At 38.5% G+C, this 15,213-nt stretch overlaps 1 protein-coding gene across 2 annotated transcripts in view; it reads left to right on the forward strand.

The window, feature by feature from the left end:
• Arhgap15 (Rho GTPase activating protein 15) overlaps positions 1-15,213 on the forward strand; it is a 599,688-nt gene that overhangs the window by 431,629 nt on the left and 152,846 nt on the right. The window lies entirely within an intron of this gene.

A 15,213-nucleotide genomic window follows, 5' to 3' on the forward strand; every position in this document is an offset into this window, starting at 1 on the left:
AATAATATGTATTAATTAAATCTCTATACATAAAGGCTTTTGAGTTGAGCATTGAGGTATAGTCTGGGGGATCCTAGCCATGTATTATTTTGAAATGTATTGAGATAAAACTATTTACTGACTTTTTAAGAACTCCTGGAACTCATATAAAAGAAAAATCCACAATAAAGCTCTTTCAGACCAACAATAAAGTAATAAATTAACAAATACACAATAGTATAATCCATAGGAAGTACTTATATGTTATTCACATACACACTAAAGGATGACTGGAAGGAGAAAATTATGAAGCTATAATTCTAAATATTCAGCTCCTAATAGTCTTAACTGGAAACTGATGCATTACTTAATTCTTTGGCAGAAATGGATTATATTCACAAATTAGGAGCAAATTATAAAATCAGAAGGTAGATGTTAAATCCCATATGTGTGTGTGCATGTGTGTGTGTGTGTGCATGTGTGTGTGTGCATGGATTTATTCATCTCATCATTAGAAGGAGAAAACAGGGCCTTTAAAGTTTTCATTATCCATTATGTCAGGTAGCAAATATCTTCTCAATGTAACTCCAGACATTAAATCTGTCGAGAGGAATGCTGTAAAATAAATGTCTGGAATACCTTCATAAACAAAAATCTTATTTCCATAATTCATACAGCTGGCTGGCATTTATTGGCACGTCAGGTGCAATGGGGACATTTCAGGAACATTAACATGTACAGCATCATTTGTCAACAAAGCAACAATGTAAGCAAATCGTTCAGAACTCATACAGATTTACAGCTTTCTCTGCCAGCTGCTAATTACGGTGTGCTCGGCCTATTTGGTATGGTCTTTTTATTGGAAAATGACAAAAGGGTTATACTATCCTGCTTTGGAATATAGATGTGGCTTTTAGTAATAATATGAGTGTAATATGACCATGTAGCTTGGAGTTGCGATCCAGTTTTGCTGGTCTTATAATTGATCAGCTTTGATTGATGAAAGACAAAGAAATTCACAACCTATTTTCTTTCTAATGCAAGTAACCTCTAAAGCAAAGGGAAAATACGGAGGAAATTATCAAAGACCATGTCATAGCACTACTTAATGCCTTCTCCTGTGGAACATGACACATAATATTTACCTCTCAAGGAAAATCTGACATGCTGATTGCTGATGGAGCAAATGTTACAGAAGCCCACACATGTCAGAATTCTAGGTTGAACTTGAACGATAAGGACACCCATCCATAAATACACTTAACTCTTGTTAAGGTTATGACATAAGGTGACAAATGTCAGCAATGTCAAAGTTACATCTATAATCACCCCCTGCCATGTTGTTCAGGTGTCAGGAAAGACACAACTGTATAAGCAAACAATAGAGTTTCAACTCTACCTTCAGATCGCCTGGGTTGTGTCAAGACATGTTATAGTCTATAAAATAAATGGAGCTGCTGCCTCATGTCCACAATGTAAATGTCTTCTATTCAAGCAAAATATAAAGAGCAAATTGGTAAATACTTACTCAAACATTATTTAGATTTATCCCATCTCCAACCTTATTAAAACCCATTAAATTCCAGAGTGAACAGATTTGACATTCAGCAAATCAATTGCTGTCATTGCAGCTGAGTTGACCAGATATTAAAATTTTTCAGTTTTACTGGCACCAGATCTTCAGCCGTTCCTAAGGCTTATAAAATCAGGACAGCCATGGTAGAGTAGTGTCCAAAATGCATCATACCAAACAAGTATCATCTTCATTTCTCTATTAGTGAAGGCTAACTGTAAAATGTGTTTACTGACAAATAGTCTTTCTAAATTAATTAATACCCCTGAGAAATTAGTCTTCTCAGCACATTTGCCATTGTATACGATTGCTAGTTTCTATCTCTTTAATGTAACAGAACTCCTAAAATAGAAATTGTACTGTATTTCCACCTTCAGTGTCTAAGTACTGCCTGGAACCTAGTGAATGCAAAATTGAAATTAGTCAAATGAATAGATGAGCATGTGCTTGTGTGAATATTAGGCCAACCCCAGACGCTGCTGTGATGAAGGAGAAATTTGGCTTACTATTTGCCCCATGATACGTCTTTGACAGTGTCTTCTCCCAAGTCCTCCGGGAAGCTTTTTTTTTTTCTATATGTTTTTCTCTTCCTCTGAAACTTACTTGTAGAAGAATATCTGAAGTTGAAAAACATTAAGATGGGAAGTAGAAAGACTCACTCTTGAACTGAAATTCATAATTAGCTTGGGTATTCAAGACATTACTCTTTACATAAAGAAGTATAGTGTGTGCACACATTTGTATGTGCATCTTTGTGTGTGCCAGGATGTGTGCATGTGTCTGCACATGCACGTGGTTGCTGAAGAACAGTCTCAAGTATCATCCTCAGGTATGCTATCCATCTTTTTTGAGATTGGAGTTCACCAATTAGGATAGACTGACTCCTCAAAGCACCCCATGGATCTTCTCCCCCATTCCCCAGCCCTGGACTTATCATCACATGCTACTGATCTCAGCATTTTTATGGCCTCTGTGTGCATGGGTGGGGCTGTGATCAAACTCTGTTCCTCATGCTTACAAGGCAGACACGGTACTAACAGCACTAAAGGAGTACTTCTAAAGTGAAAGCACCATTTTGCTTCTATGGAACGGACAGGATGGAAATGCAGCTTTGCTCAGGGTTGAACTCACATTTATGTAAAATCCCTTCCTGTTCAATCAACACGAAGGGAACACCCTACTTTGCAGCATCTGATCGGAAACCATTTAACCCATATTGTCCCTGGCTGTGTGAAGCCAAGCTTACCACTGAAGCTGGAAACATGCAATGGGTTTTAGTAATTTTTACTGTTCAAAGAATGTGAAAATGTTCCGTGAAGTTCAAACAATCCAGGAAACCCAGTGTTGATGGAGACAGACAAGTCTAAGAAGAGACACCTCAAATGTAAACCGGTACTTATTAGCCAGCATGCCTCATCGTCTGCTTTTAAAATATGACTGTGGAGGGGTGGTATTATCCCTGTGGGACTGTCACATAAAATTGGTTTTGAATTCACAATTATTTGAATAAAGCCTACCATTTCCAAAACCACTATTCCCCTAAAACGAAAATGATAACCTCTGAAAATAAGTAACTTATATATATTTACTTATAAACTACCATTTGTTTTAAGCTGTGCCTAAAAGTATTATCTTTTAAGAATCATTAAATGAGTGCTTTAGAAGATTCTGTTTTATCCTCCATATAATGGAGGTTTCACTAATTAACAATTCATGCATGTTTGAAACATAATGATTTGATACTTATCTGCTTGTTATGCTGAAAAGTCTTTATTGAAAACATTTCCAAAATTCCAGGAACATTTTTAATAATTCTTAATTGCTTTAGAGCTATCCATTTGTCTCTGTAAGTGTGAGATTATAACCATAAAACCTTCATAAATGATCATGAGCTCAGACCCCACTAAGAACTTCATTCACTGTCTCTAACACTATATAAGAATTCTATGTAGAACATTCTCAAATTTGACTAGAAGTTCGTTTCTCACTAATTTAAATAGGCTTCTCCTTTGTTTGTTCTTATGACCTTCCTCTTTTTCTGTTTTCCCATAATAATAAAAGTTTACAAACTATATTGTAGCATAGATGTTACAAAACAGTGTTTTGGGATTTCATTTATAACTCACAAAACATAGCAAAATTCTCAAATTCTCTCATTAATAGAGAAGTTGGTTCTCATTGTAGTCCTATTTTAATTGCTTAAATATCAAACCTGATAATGAAGAGATAAAATTATGTAACTGACACTGGTTTATAACAACTAAAATAATAGTTAATGTTATCTATAGTGCATTTTTAAGATCTTATGGAAAATGGAGATCAAGAGAGAAATTCTAGCACTAACCTGAATATTTAGGAAAAGCTATGCTGTGACTTTTCTGGGCTGAGAGAGGAGTTTAATCACTAGAATTACGTAATCCAGGAAATTGTGAATATGTTAATTAGTGCTCTGCTTTAGAAGAGTGGGCATTGTATTGATAAAGAGAGAGAGATGAGTTAAGAAGAAAGATTTTAACCTCACAGGAAAACATTTAACTTGAACCATGACACAGAACAACGGGCAAAACATATCTGAAAGGTAAATAGTAAGAGAATTACTTGAGAGAACATCACACAAACTGATAGCATGAGTCTGTTTTATTATGGTCTGTAAAATAATATAAACTTTCCCAAGCAAAGAAATTTGAGCAATTCCCATCCACAGACTCTCCTGACAAAACTCTATCTTGGTTTCTTGAGCCACTGGGACAGAATAGCAAAGTTTAGGTAATTTTTGAAGACTAGAAATGTATTTCTTCTCACTTCTTGGAATCTGCAAAGTGGATGCCACTAAGGAGTTGGTGGTACCTGGTGAGAGGCTTTGCTTCTTTCCTACATGGCAGAAGGTAGACAGGCAAGAGAGAATGTGCCCACTTCTACACTGTAAAGCAACATCAGTCCATTCATGAGGATGGTGACTACATGGCCTACACACCTCCAGAAGATCCTACTCCCCAACACTGTTGCACTGAGGATTTTGCTTCTTACACATGGACCGTAGCCAATACTATAAGGACACTGTCCAGGAATCATTTTCATGAAAAGAATGTCAGTGATGCAGAAAGGAAAGCCAAGTGCAAGTTACCTGAAGTAGAGGAAAGATCCTGTCCAAGAAACCTTAAACCAACAAAGGGTGGGGTTTGTGGGGCATAAAGTAAACATTGATGTAAAGACCAATTCTTAGTCAAAAATAATATACAAAATGGATGAGGGATGCTCAAAGTTAATATCCCCAGGATGGTCATCGTCTAGTGTAGCTGGAGAATTTCTCTCCAGCTCCCTCTATGTCCCGCCAGTCATGGAACCCACTTATAAAATAAACACACAGACTCTTACATTATTTAAACTGCTTGGCCATTAGTTCAGGCTTATCATTGTCTAGCTCTTACTCTTATATTTAGCCCATTTTTTTAATTATTTTAATTTATTTTACAATACTATTCAGTTCTCTATAACAGCCACAGATTCCCTTGTTCTCCCCCTCCCTGTCCCCCTCCCCAGCTCACTCCCCATTCCCACCTCCTCCAGTGCAAGGCCTCCCCTGAGGACTGAGATCTACCTGATAGACTACCTGATAGACTCAGTCCAGGCAGGTCCAGTCCCCTCCTCCCAGATTGAGCCAAGCGTCCCTGCGTAAGTCCCAGGTTTCAAACAGCTAACTCACGCAATGAGCCCAGGACCTGGTACCACTGCCTAGATGCCTCCCAAACAGATCAAGCCAATCAACTGTCTCACCTATTCAGAGGGCCTGATCCAGTTGGGGGCCCCCCAGCCTTTGGTTCACAGTTCATGTGTTTCCATTCGTTTGGCTATTTGTCCCTGTGCTTTATCCAACCTTGGTTTCAACAATTCTCACTCATATAAACCCTCCTCTTTCTTGCTAATTAGACTCCCGGCGTACCACCCGGGGCCTAGCTGTGGATCTCTGCATCCAGATTCCTCAGTCCGTGGATGGGGTTTCTGGCACAACTATTAGGGTGTTTGGCCATCCCATCACCAGAGTAGATCAGTCCCGGCTGTCTCTTGGCCATTGCCAGCAGTCTTTTGTGGGAGTATCTTTGCGGATTTCTGTGGGCCTCTCTAGCACTTTGTTTCTTCCTTTTCTCATGTGGTCTTTGTTTACCATGGTCTCCTATTCCTTGTTCTCCCTCTCTTTTCTTGATCCAGCTGGGATCTCCCGCTCTCTTTCCCTCGACCCTTACCCTTCATTGCTCCCACCGCTTTGGAAATCAATATGATGCTTTCTTAGAAAATTGGGAATCAATCTCCCCCAAGATCCAGCTATACCACTCCTGGGCATATACCCAAGAAATGCTCAATCATACCACAAGAGCACTTGCTCAGCTATGTTCATATCAGCATTGTTTGTAATATTTAGCCCATTTTTATTAATCTTTACTTTGCCACGTGGCTCGTGGCTTACTGGCACTTTACATCTTCCTTGTCCTGGCGGCGGCTCCAGGTGGTCCCCCTCTCTCCTTCCTGTTCCCTCAATTCTCCTCTCTGTTAGTCCCGCCTATACTTCCTGTCTGGCTACCAGCCAAACAGTGTTTATTTATACAGAGAGATATCCACAGCAGTCTAGAGGAATGAAAGTCTTTTGATTATCGTCAGTGATACTGTGTTAAAATGCCAAGACTACTGAGTTATGTTACACAGGCCAGGAAGTAACTCTAGCAAAGAGAGGAAGAGCTGGTTTGGGGCAGCAGTCAACGATAGGGTTTTCTACGCCATATCATGTCTCTTTTTATCACATCCTGCCTGATCCGCATTGAGTGTTTCACCCTTTACACAAAAGCCTTACTTTATTTTTTCAGGCTGAACATATATAACTTGGGAGTTTGGGTGGCACACATCTGTAATTCTAGCACTCAGGAAACTGAGCCAAAAGTACAAGTTCAAGACCAGTCTGGACTACATAGAGAGATTGTGTCAAAAGAAAGAGACCAAAGAGGAGAAGAGGGGAGGGAGAGGGGGGAGGAAATGAAGAAGGACAGAAAAAAACAAGCAAGCAGAGGAGAGGAAGCAAAGGAGGAAGAGACAGAGAGAGGTGAGGGAAGGCAGAAAGGTTGCCTGATTTGTCTGTCGAAGATAGATGTCCCAGCAAACATGCTAAAAATCAAAGAGGAGAGGTTCATTGCTCAAGGTTATGCAGGGACCCTGAGTAAAAGATCTGGAGGGCTAATAAAGATAGAACACCAATAGCAAAAGGGACATACTGTCTTCTGGAATCAGTGTTACTACGGAACTGATCATTTATTTGTCCACTTACCCGATATCAAACTTCTATACACTTTCGTCTGGGAGAATGAAAACTACCATAATAAATAGAGACATTTTAGTGTTGCTGTGCATAGATGACCAAATGCTTAAGGCACTTTTCTCCAGCCTGTGGTATATACCTGTGAACTTTTTAGTATACAACAGGAAATTAAACATTATTCATTTGAATTTTTCATAAAAAGAAAAATTATTTTGTGATAACTAAAATATGATATTATCCATCAGAAATATATAATAAATGACACAGAAATAAAACTATCACAATCAAAGCCAGAAAACTATGCCTCAAGGGGAAAGAACATTTTCCATCCAAATTAGAAAATCCAGTATTTTCATGCTGTTAAAATTCATCATACATGTCTACTCTTACTGTTCCTAATCTCTTTCCGTTGCTATTGGGTGACAAGAATGATTTTCATCTCATTATTGTTTTCAGCTTTTGCTTTCTTATTTTGTGTATCTGCCTCTGTGAATTTTAAGTGGCTAAACTATTTGCTTAGAATTCAGGTGTTTTTCTTTGCATATATTTCTAACTGAAGCTGTTGCAGTCACATATTGTGGGATTCCAAAGGCCCCCCTGAAACATCACCAGAGAAGCAATTTCATTGCTCTCCTCATCAACACTTCAGATAGTTAGTGCGGCAGGCACATGTTCTAAGAGAAGTTGCTGGAGACAGAAGCATGAAGTGAGCTTGGCATGGAGAAGTGGTTGGTACTAAACACATGGATGAAGTTATTTACTTCAAGCTTTTCTTGTCGGCCTGATTTGGCTATATCTTCACAATTGACACATAACGTGCTGTAGGCTTCTATTTTCACTAGCTGAGAAACAGAGCGATTGCAGACTTTTGCATGTTATGCATTTTTAAATATCACCATGTTAAACTTAGATCTTGATTCTATGCCCAGGACCAAGTGGAAAATCTCCATCTTCAATGGTTTCTATTATCTTTGAGTCACACGACCACATACTGTACTTCTTCGACAAGTGGAACTCTCACTTGGAATTCCAGGCATTTCAGAACCAGTGGAGTATTCATTAACTCAGTAGGCCTTCATATTCAAATTAGATATTCAGAACACAGCCAATATTTAATTCATCCGACAAATATTTGTCAAGCACCTACTTCTCCCACTACTATTACAGCATGACTACCTCTTCAGGTAGTCCTTTAAGTGTTTTAAATTGCTTTTACAAACCTCATCTTATTTAACTACTGTATTGAAACTGTTCAATGCCTTGAAGGAGCTTAGAGTCCCATAAAATATAATTACATAATACCGGGCCTCAAACCTCTTGTCTAGAATGGCATCAACTACCATAGTATTTTAGATTATTTTGATGAATTTATAGCTGATCTTAAGCAAAAGATTTATATGCATAAGTGTATAATTACATTCCAATGTATTATATTCCCTTTTTATTAAAAACAATATTTCTAGGAATAAAGAAATATGATAAAACTATAAAATACATCAACTATATGAATGATACACTTGTCATATTTTAAATGGGATCTATTTTCAAAAAAAGTTTCACACACACACATATATATATGAGAGAGAGAGAGAGAGAGAGAGAGAGAGAGAGAGAGAGAGGATCAGAAGCCTCATTTGCTCTCAGGCTATAATGTGGACAGGTTTGTTTATGCTTCTGCTAGCACAGTGGCTCCAAAAGTTTGAATGGGCAATACTAATAGCTTTAGAAATCCATAGACTGGTTTTAATAGCTTAGAATGGTAGAAATGCTGAGTTGAAGGAAACTTAGGTATCATTGAATTTCTCTTTATACTTTTAACTTTTGTTTTTCAATGTGATAGTAGCCACAGTTGTATTGATTTCGGGAATTTATATTTTATGACAGCCTATCCTGGTAGATCTTCCAAAATCTCCACTTTTCTTAAGTTTTTTGCAAGTAGAAGGTTTTCCTAATAGAATTTCCATATGGTATGGCCTCAACAGGCCTTCATATACAAACAGATATTTCATTTTTGTTGTTGTTGTTTTTTTCAAGATAGATTTATCTGTATAACAGCCCTGTTGTCCTGGAACTCACTTTTTAGAACTCAAACTCAGAGATTCACCTGACTCTGCCTCCCAAATGCTGAGATTAAAGGTGTGGACCACCATGCCCACATGATACTCTTTTTCACAGTTAAAATGCATCAAAATATAACAAGAAATGGTAATAGAATAAGTAAAAATGGTAAATTCTGTTTCTCTGCTATAGTTTATATTTATAGACTTCAAAATAATCATTCCTTATTAATCAAGTAAATGGCAGTTTCAGCCAGGAAAAGGAAGGATGTCTGTCCACAGGACTCAACCATCTAGAACCATAGGCCATGATTATACAGCAGAGTGGTTAGAGACTTCAACCTTTTTTCCATTAATAAATATTTGCCCTTTATATTCCAGTGATAAGGGCTAGGAATATAACTCAGAGGTAGAGCTCTTGCCTGCTATGTGTGAGACCATGGGCTCCATCCAAAGGACCACAAAAAAAAAAAACCAAACATACACAGTCATAAGAATATAACTAACCTTAAAAAAAACAACTTTATCTCATGCTTAAATTTTGTATTAATTTAGTTTTCTTCTACTTCTCAAAAGCTGACCTTCAAACTGCATTCTGTTGTGTGTCTCACCTAAAATAAGAAAATTATTACATATCTTAACTTGGATTTGTTTCCATTCCATAGCTGTTCAATTTTTTTATACCTTTCTCTGGGAGTGACTTGTTAACCTTACCCTGTCCCAGTTCTGTGCCTTCTTATCAATGAACGTTGACGCCTGAGCACTTACCTTACACTGTTGTAAAAGATCCATTTCAAGGGGCTGTTTTCTCATGTAACATAAAACAGAAAGCCATTCATTAGTCATTATTAAATCCATTCTTCTTTTTCTCTTTATTGAATTCAAAAGGAAAATCAGCTGGTCTTTCGTTTTTTGGCATGCATCAGCAAAAGTATGTTATTATGATGTATTCTTAAATCATATATCTTCATAAAACAATATAGGTGTGGGTTTAAAGAGAAACAAGGAAATAAATTGGAACCATCTGGATATTGAAAGCAGAGAAACGTTTTGCTAATGGTTGTCATGTCCATGTTACAAAAATAGCATTATATAGAGTTCTAACTGGACAAATTCAGAGCTATCAAAAAGTTTTGAAAAGAAGAGAGTTTTGAAATGCGACAATTGAACAAATAAAATCACTTATCGGACCTGGACTTAGTAGTAAAGAGTCCCACGGACTGGGTCAGCAAGAGATAAACTAACCTCCCAGGTGACCTGCCTGGCTTGCTGAATGGTAATAGAACTAATTTCCAGGGTGGGGGGAGGGAGAGGGGGAGGGGGCGCTGGAGCTGCATGCCCAAGGATGGAGGAGAAAGGAGGAAGGGCCCCTTGCATCCAAATTAGCCTAATGAATGGGGAAGAAGTGTTGTAAACATTTGAATTAGAGATTCCAGGGGAATGTGAGACGGAAGGCATGAAGGAGGAAGTAAACTCTAGGAGAGATATCAAACTCCTTCCTATGTGACTGTTAAGAAAGAGAGAAATCATGTCAGCCCTTTCATAGTAGATATTGAAGTATTAATATCTAAGTTAGAAAATAATTAGAAATCGAGTTTGGAAATGTTACCTAAACAATACAAACACCCCACCCCCGCCAGGTTTTTCTCCTCTTTGTCGTTTTACCAGCAAAAATCCTTCCTAGGTTGCATATCTCTTACTAGTTTAGTGAAGGTGGCCCAATTGATTATTTTTAATGGTAACTAAATAGGTAGGCTCTAGTTTTGCCTGTCTCTGCCTCATGTTGCCCAGCATGGTAGAATGCTTGTTCAAACAGGTGCCTTGGTCTCAGAGACAATGCTGTACAGTTTACCTTGAAGTCAATTGAAAACAGAATATTCCTTATTGATTTTGCCTGCTTGGCTGCTGTTTGCTGTCGGTTCGCCCACACGGATGTAAACAGAATGAATCAACTCTAGCTGGCCCTGGGCCTCCTCGAATCATGTGAAGTGAGCTTCTGATTCCTTTATGTTCAGGCGCAGCCAGGGAGACAAGAGTGCTACTGTCTTCTGCTGCTGCACATAGTCACCTCGGGCTATGCTGGAAAATGCTTTTTTCTTATTTTTAGACCTGAATCGGTCTAGGCCACTAAATGTATTCTTGTGAATACAGACAGCACTTTGTTGTTGTGCTCATGGGAAGGCAATGGAGTAACCTGTTTGGACGCAGCTGCAGGCCACCTGTAGAGAAAGTCAAATTAGGGAGAGACCCCACTGTTCTTTGCATTAATGCTTTTTGTATTGTTGTTTGACTTTTCCCCTTCTGTCTATGTATCTTTTTCAACTAGGGAGAGCGGGAGCACATTTTAAGGCCTTCTGTCCCTTTAAGGCATCGGGTGATTGAACGGACTCTAAGGTTTGAAAGGCTGTAAAAACTCCCCAGTTACCAATGAGTAATGGCAATACAAAGGATCTTCAAGCTGTTGAAGCTGAAGTGGTCTTCTTACAGATTTAGGTTATTTGGTGAACTTCCATCTTCAAATATGCCCACCTATCTGCACTACTTCTACTTCTCCTTGTAAAGATGTATCATGTTCTCACTGGAAAAGCCGCCATCCACGCTAGCAGTTAACTTTACTACACTTAAGGGGGGAAAAAAGAAAAGAAATTCTGAGTTTAAAAGAAAAAACAAACAAACAAAAAGAATACTTTTTTAAAATTAATTTGCCCATTTGGAGCTTTAAAAAAAGAAGTCCATCAAGAAACTATCAGCATTAGCCATAAATATTAAAGGAGGGAAATGCGCAAATAAAACTTGTTTCTGGAAATCTTGAATTTGGCCGAATATCAAAAACCATTTCCTGACAATGAGGTCCATTAGTCTACAGAATCATCTCCCCAAGTAGTGGCTGTGTGGCTTCGCGGACAGCGTTTGAGGGTAGACTGAGGACAGCCACAGACACCAGGCTTAGCTGCCCAAGGTCATTTTCCTGGTGGGGGACTGACTCTTTTAAACCTGATCATTTCTCTTGTGTCTGCTCCATTCATTGAAAATTCTGTTTTAGAATGCAGAAGTGGACATTTCTGTGGCCTCCATCGTAGCCTCTTGCAAGCTGCTGGTAGTAGCTAAGATCAAATTGCTATATACAGCAACCTGGATACATGTGTTTAGTGTGTTCTTCAGCTGGAGGAGCCACCATTTATTGCAAATCCCTTCTGAGGATTCTTTTTGCTTCCCAAGGTATTTTTTTAAGAACCTGTATTATCTCCCATTAAACACCCTGCTGTTACAAAACATTTGATCATCATCATTTTAATACATGCAGAGTGCCTTTACAGAGAAAAGTACTATAGCTAGCTAGTTATTGAGAATTCCCTAATGAATTCTCATGGGTGAAGCTCTAGTACTCACTCCCAATGACTTAACTCTTCGATGTGTTTGCTATATGCCCTATCAAACTCAACACACCTGAGTAGAATTCGTCGCAACTACGTAGTGATGTTTAGGCAGCTTTCCTTCTCTAGAGTGTGGTACACGCTCTGGGAGCTGATGGGGCTCTCTTCTACCTACCCTATACTTTGCAGCTCTTTTCAGTGAAGAAAAGACTAGAGCAACATATTTCTTTCAAAGCAAAATCCATCTAATTTTTCTTAGCTTGCTTCCTCTAACATTTTCTTTAACTAATGCTCACAATTACCTGGCAAGTTGGGCTAACATACGAAGGCAGAAGCCCTGACTTTCTGATTCTCTTACTCTGTCCACTGTGTCTCCATGGCTGAACTCACCCACGAGAAACACGGTTCATGGGGCTTTTTTTTCTCTGAGATGGACACATAATTAACACTTTAAAGTATATACCCAACGAAAGCCTAACAGATATTCCTGCAAGCAGGGAGGCATAGCACTTCATGATTGGAAACCAGGCAAGTTTTAGAAAACAAAACAAAAAAACCCAGATAATGGTTATACAAAGGTACATCACCATGAAACAATTTCAGGGTGTTTTAGTAAACAGCATTCGACTTGCAGGGTAAGAGGGTGGAGCTGTCAGCCATTGGGAGCACATTTTAACCTCTCCCTTAAAAGCACCTTCTCTGCATCCTACAAGTGACTGTGTTTCGATTTTGAGGTGGCTTTATTCTATTTTTGTTGTTAGATGCAGATCATAGTTTCACATTAACAAGTTTACACAGGATAATGAACCGCGGATTTAAATGGCAACCAGGATGCCACCGGTGACACAAAATGGAGTGTTCTATTCAAAACTTTGCTTTCAGTATTGTTTTTCCTGTTTATAATATTTGTGTAGCTAGTGGACTGACCCTTCATTTATTATTCTATAAAATAAGGAGGAAACTAAGACAGACTTTTCCAGTTTGTTGTGATTATTTAGTAAGATGATGAGTATAAGAGTGTTTTGTTATCTGTAACACTCTACCTCACTCAGTATGTTCTATGATTATATTTTCTATGACCCTCTACCTCAATATATTCTATGATTATATTTTCTATGACTCTCTACCTCAGTGGATTCTCTAACTGTATTTTCTGGGATCCTCTACCTCATCGTATTCTATGATTTTATTTGCTCCAATTTGTTTGGTAGCTCAGTGAAAATAATTTCTTAAAACATCTAGCTAATTATCTCTTTAACACCCCAATTTGATCTCTGTGTGCACTCGGCCCATATCAGAGTAATTAAAAATGAAATGGGAAAGACATCAACAATTTATGACAGTCTTGTTTTGAAGCACTCTCTGTTTTTTTGTCAGTTTATTTATAAGACATCTGCACCCAAACTTACAGCCTATTCTGTAAAGAAATTTTCAGTATCAGAAATCCCATATGGTTTTGCTGGATGTTAAAACTGTACCCATTTCTCAGGTCAAGTTTGGTCCACTCCCTACAGGTTCTGCCACATGTGAAAGGCTGAAAGACCACTGCTCTTACCTGCCTCAGCTATGACCGTTCCCTCACCCACCTCGCCTCTGCACAGACAGAATCCTACCCCAATGTGATGGCTAAATGACATATAGAAAGTTATTACACATGAAAATACTAAATGCTTTCAGTTTTGAAATAACTCCACAGAGTTATAACCATAGACATGATTTATGCATATATAACTACTGCTGAAGATTTACATAAGTCTTTGTTCTAAACTTTAGGCCAAATTTGCCAAATCATGTTCATAGACATCAGGAACAATTAATGCACATACATTTCGCTGGGTGTTCTAATTTGGCAACAGAGCGCCAAAATTCTGCTGTCTCAGGTAGCACAGGATCTGAGAGGACACTTCAAAGACAGACTTACTGGAGAGGCTTATTTGGCAGAAAGAGCCAGATCTTACTCTGTCCCTGGTGGATTTCGTAACACTTATCTTTGGACTCAGAACCCTTGCCAAAGAAACTTTCCTTCCTAGAGAAAATACCCCTGATAAGTTAGGATCCAGACATGTCTGAAGAGTTTGCAAACATCTATGCATTATCAAAAGCTCTGTGAATTATTGGTCATTTAAATACCAGCTATCTGGATTTTGTTTCAGATTGCTTTTTCATTTTAATTGCTCCCATTTCCTGTCATGACCTCTGTGTTTCAGAGAAAAGCAAGCATCCCACAAAGGAGAAAGAGGGAGAGATCTTTTATTGTGAACGGCAGAGGTCCCAATTTGGCCAGTAAATTTGCTATGCGGTCTCGGAATGCTGTTTTGCAGTTTCAAAAGTGACCATATTCAGTTTCCCAGAATTTCTTTTATGCCTGGAGGATGCCACTAGAACAAGGACAGCCTTGTGAACAAGTTGCAATCTCTCAAAAACAAAACAGGATTTGGATATAAATCATCATTTCAACTCACAGAACTGTGCTCTCCACCCCACTGAAGGGCTTCATTTACATCTAAAATGGTTAATACTGATCTCCAGCAGAACTCCTAAGTGGAGGAATGCAGCTGCCATGTGCTTAGTGACTCCAAGGTTAGGGAAGAATGACATCACCAGCTTTAAGCATGTTATCACGCTGACAGAGAGGAACCTTGTATTCTCTTCTGCAGATAGAGCGAGGATTGTGCTCTCTGCCTTGTTTTTCCCTTCTAAAGAATACCTTTCCCCCTCCTTTCTCAGCAGCTGCAAAATGAAGGGTTGAAAATGTCACTTCAACTAATGATGAATGATGCTTGACCCCGAGATGGGTTGCTCTGTATTTTATGCAATTCTCAATTAATATGAAAGATCCCGACTCAAAGGACTTGGGCTGTTAGTGATTGTTTCAAGGATGGATTTGTGTGACGAGTCAGTAGCTTGGGGGTTTTCTCTTGTGGCTGT

This window comes from Peromyscus maniculatus, chromosome 4 (genome assembly GCF_049852395.1).
Source record: "Peromyscus maniculatus bairdii isolate BWxNUB_F1_BW_parent chromosome 4, HU_Pman_BW_mat_3.1, whole genome shotgun sequence".
In the NCBI taxonomy this organism is placed as follows: Eukaryota; Metazoa; Chordata; class Mammalia; order Rodentia; family Cricetidae; genus Peromyscus; species Peromyscus maniculatus.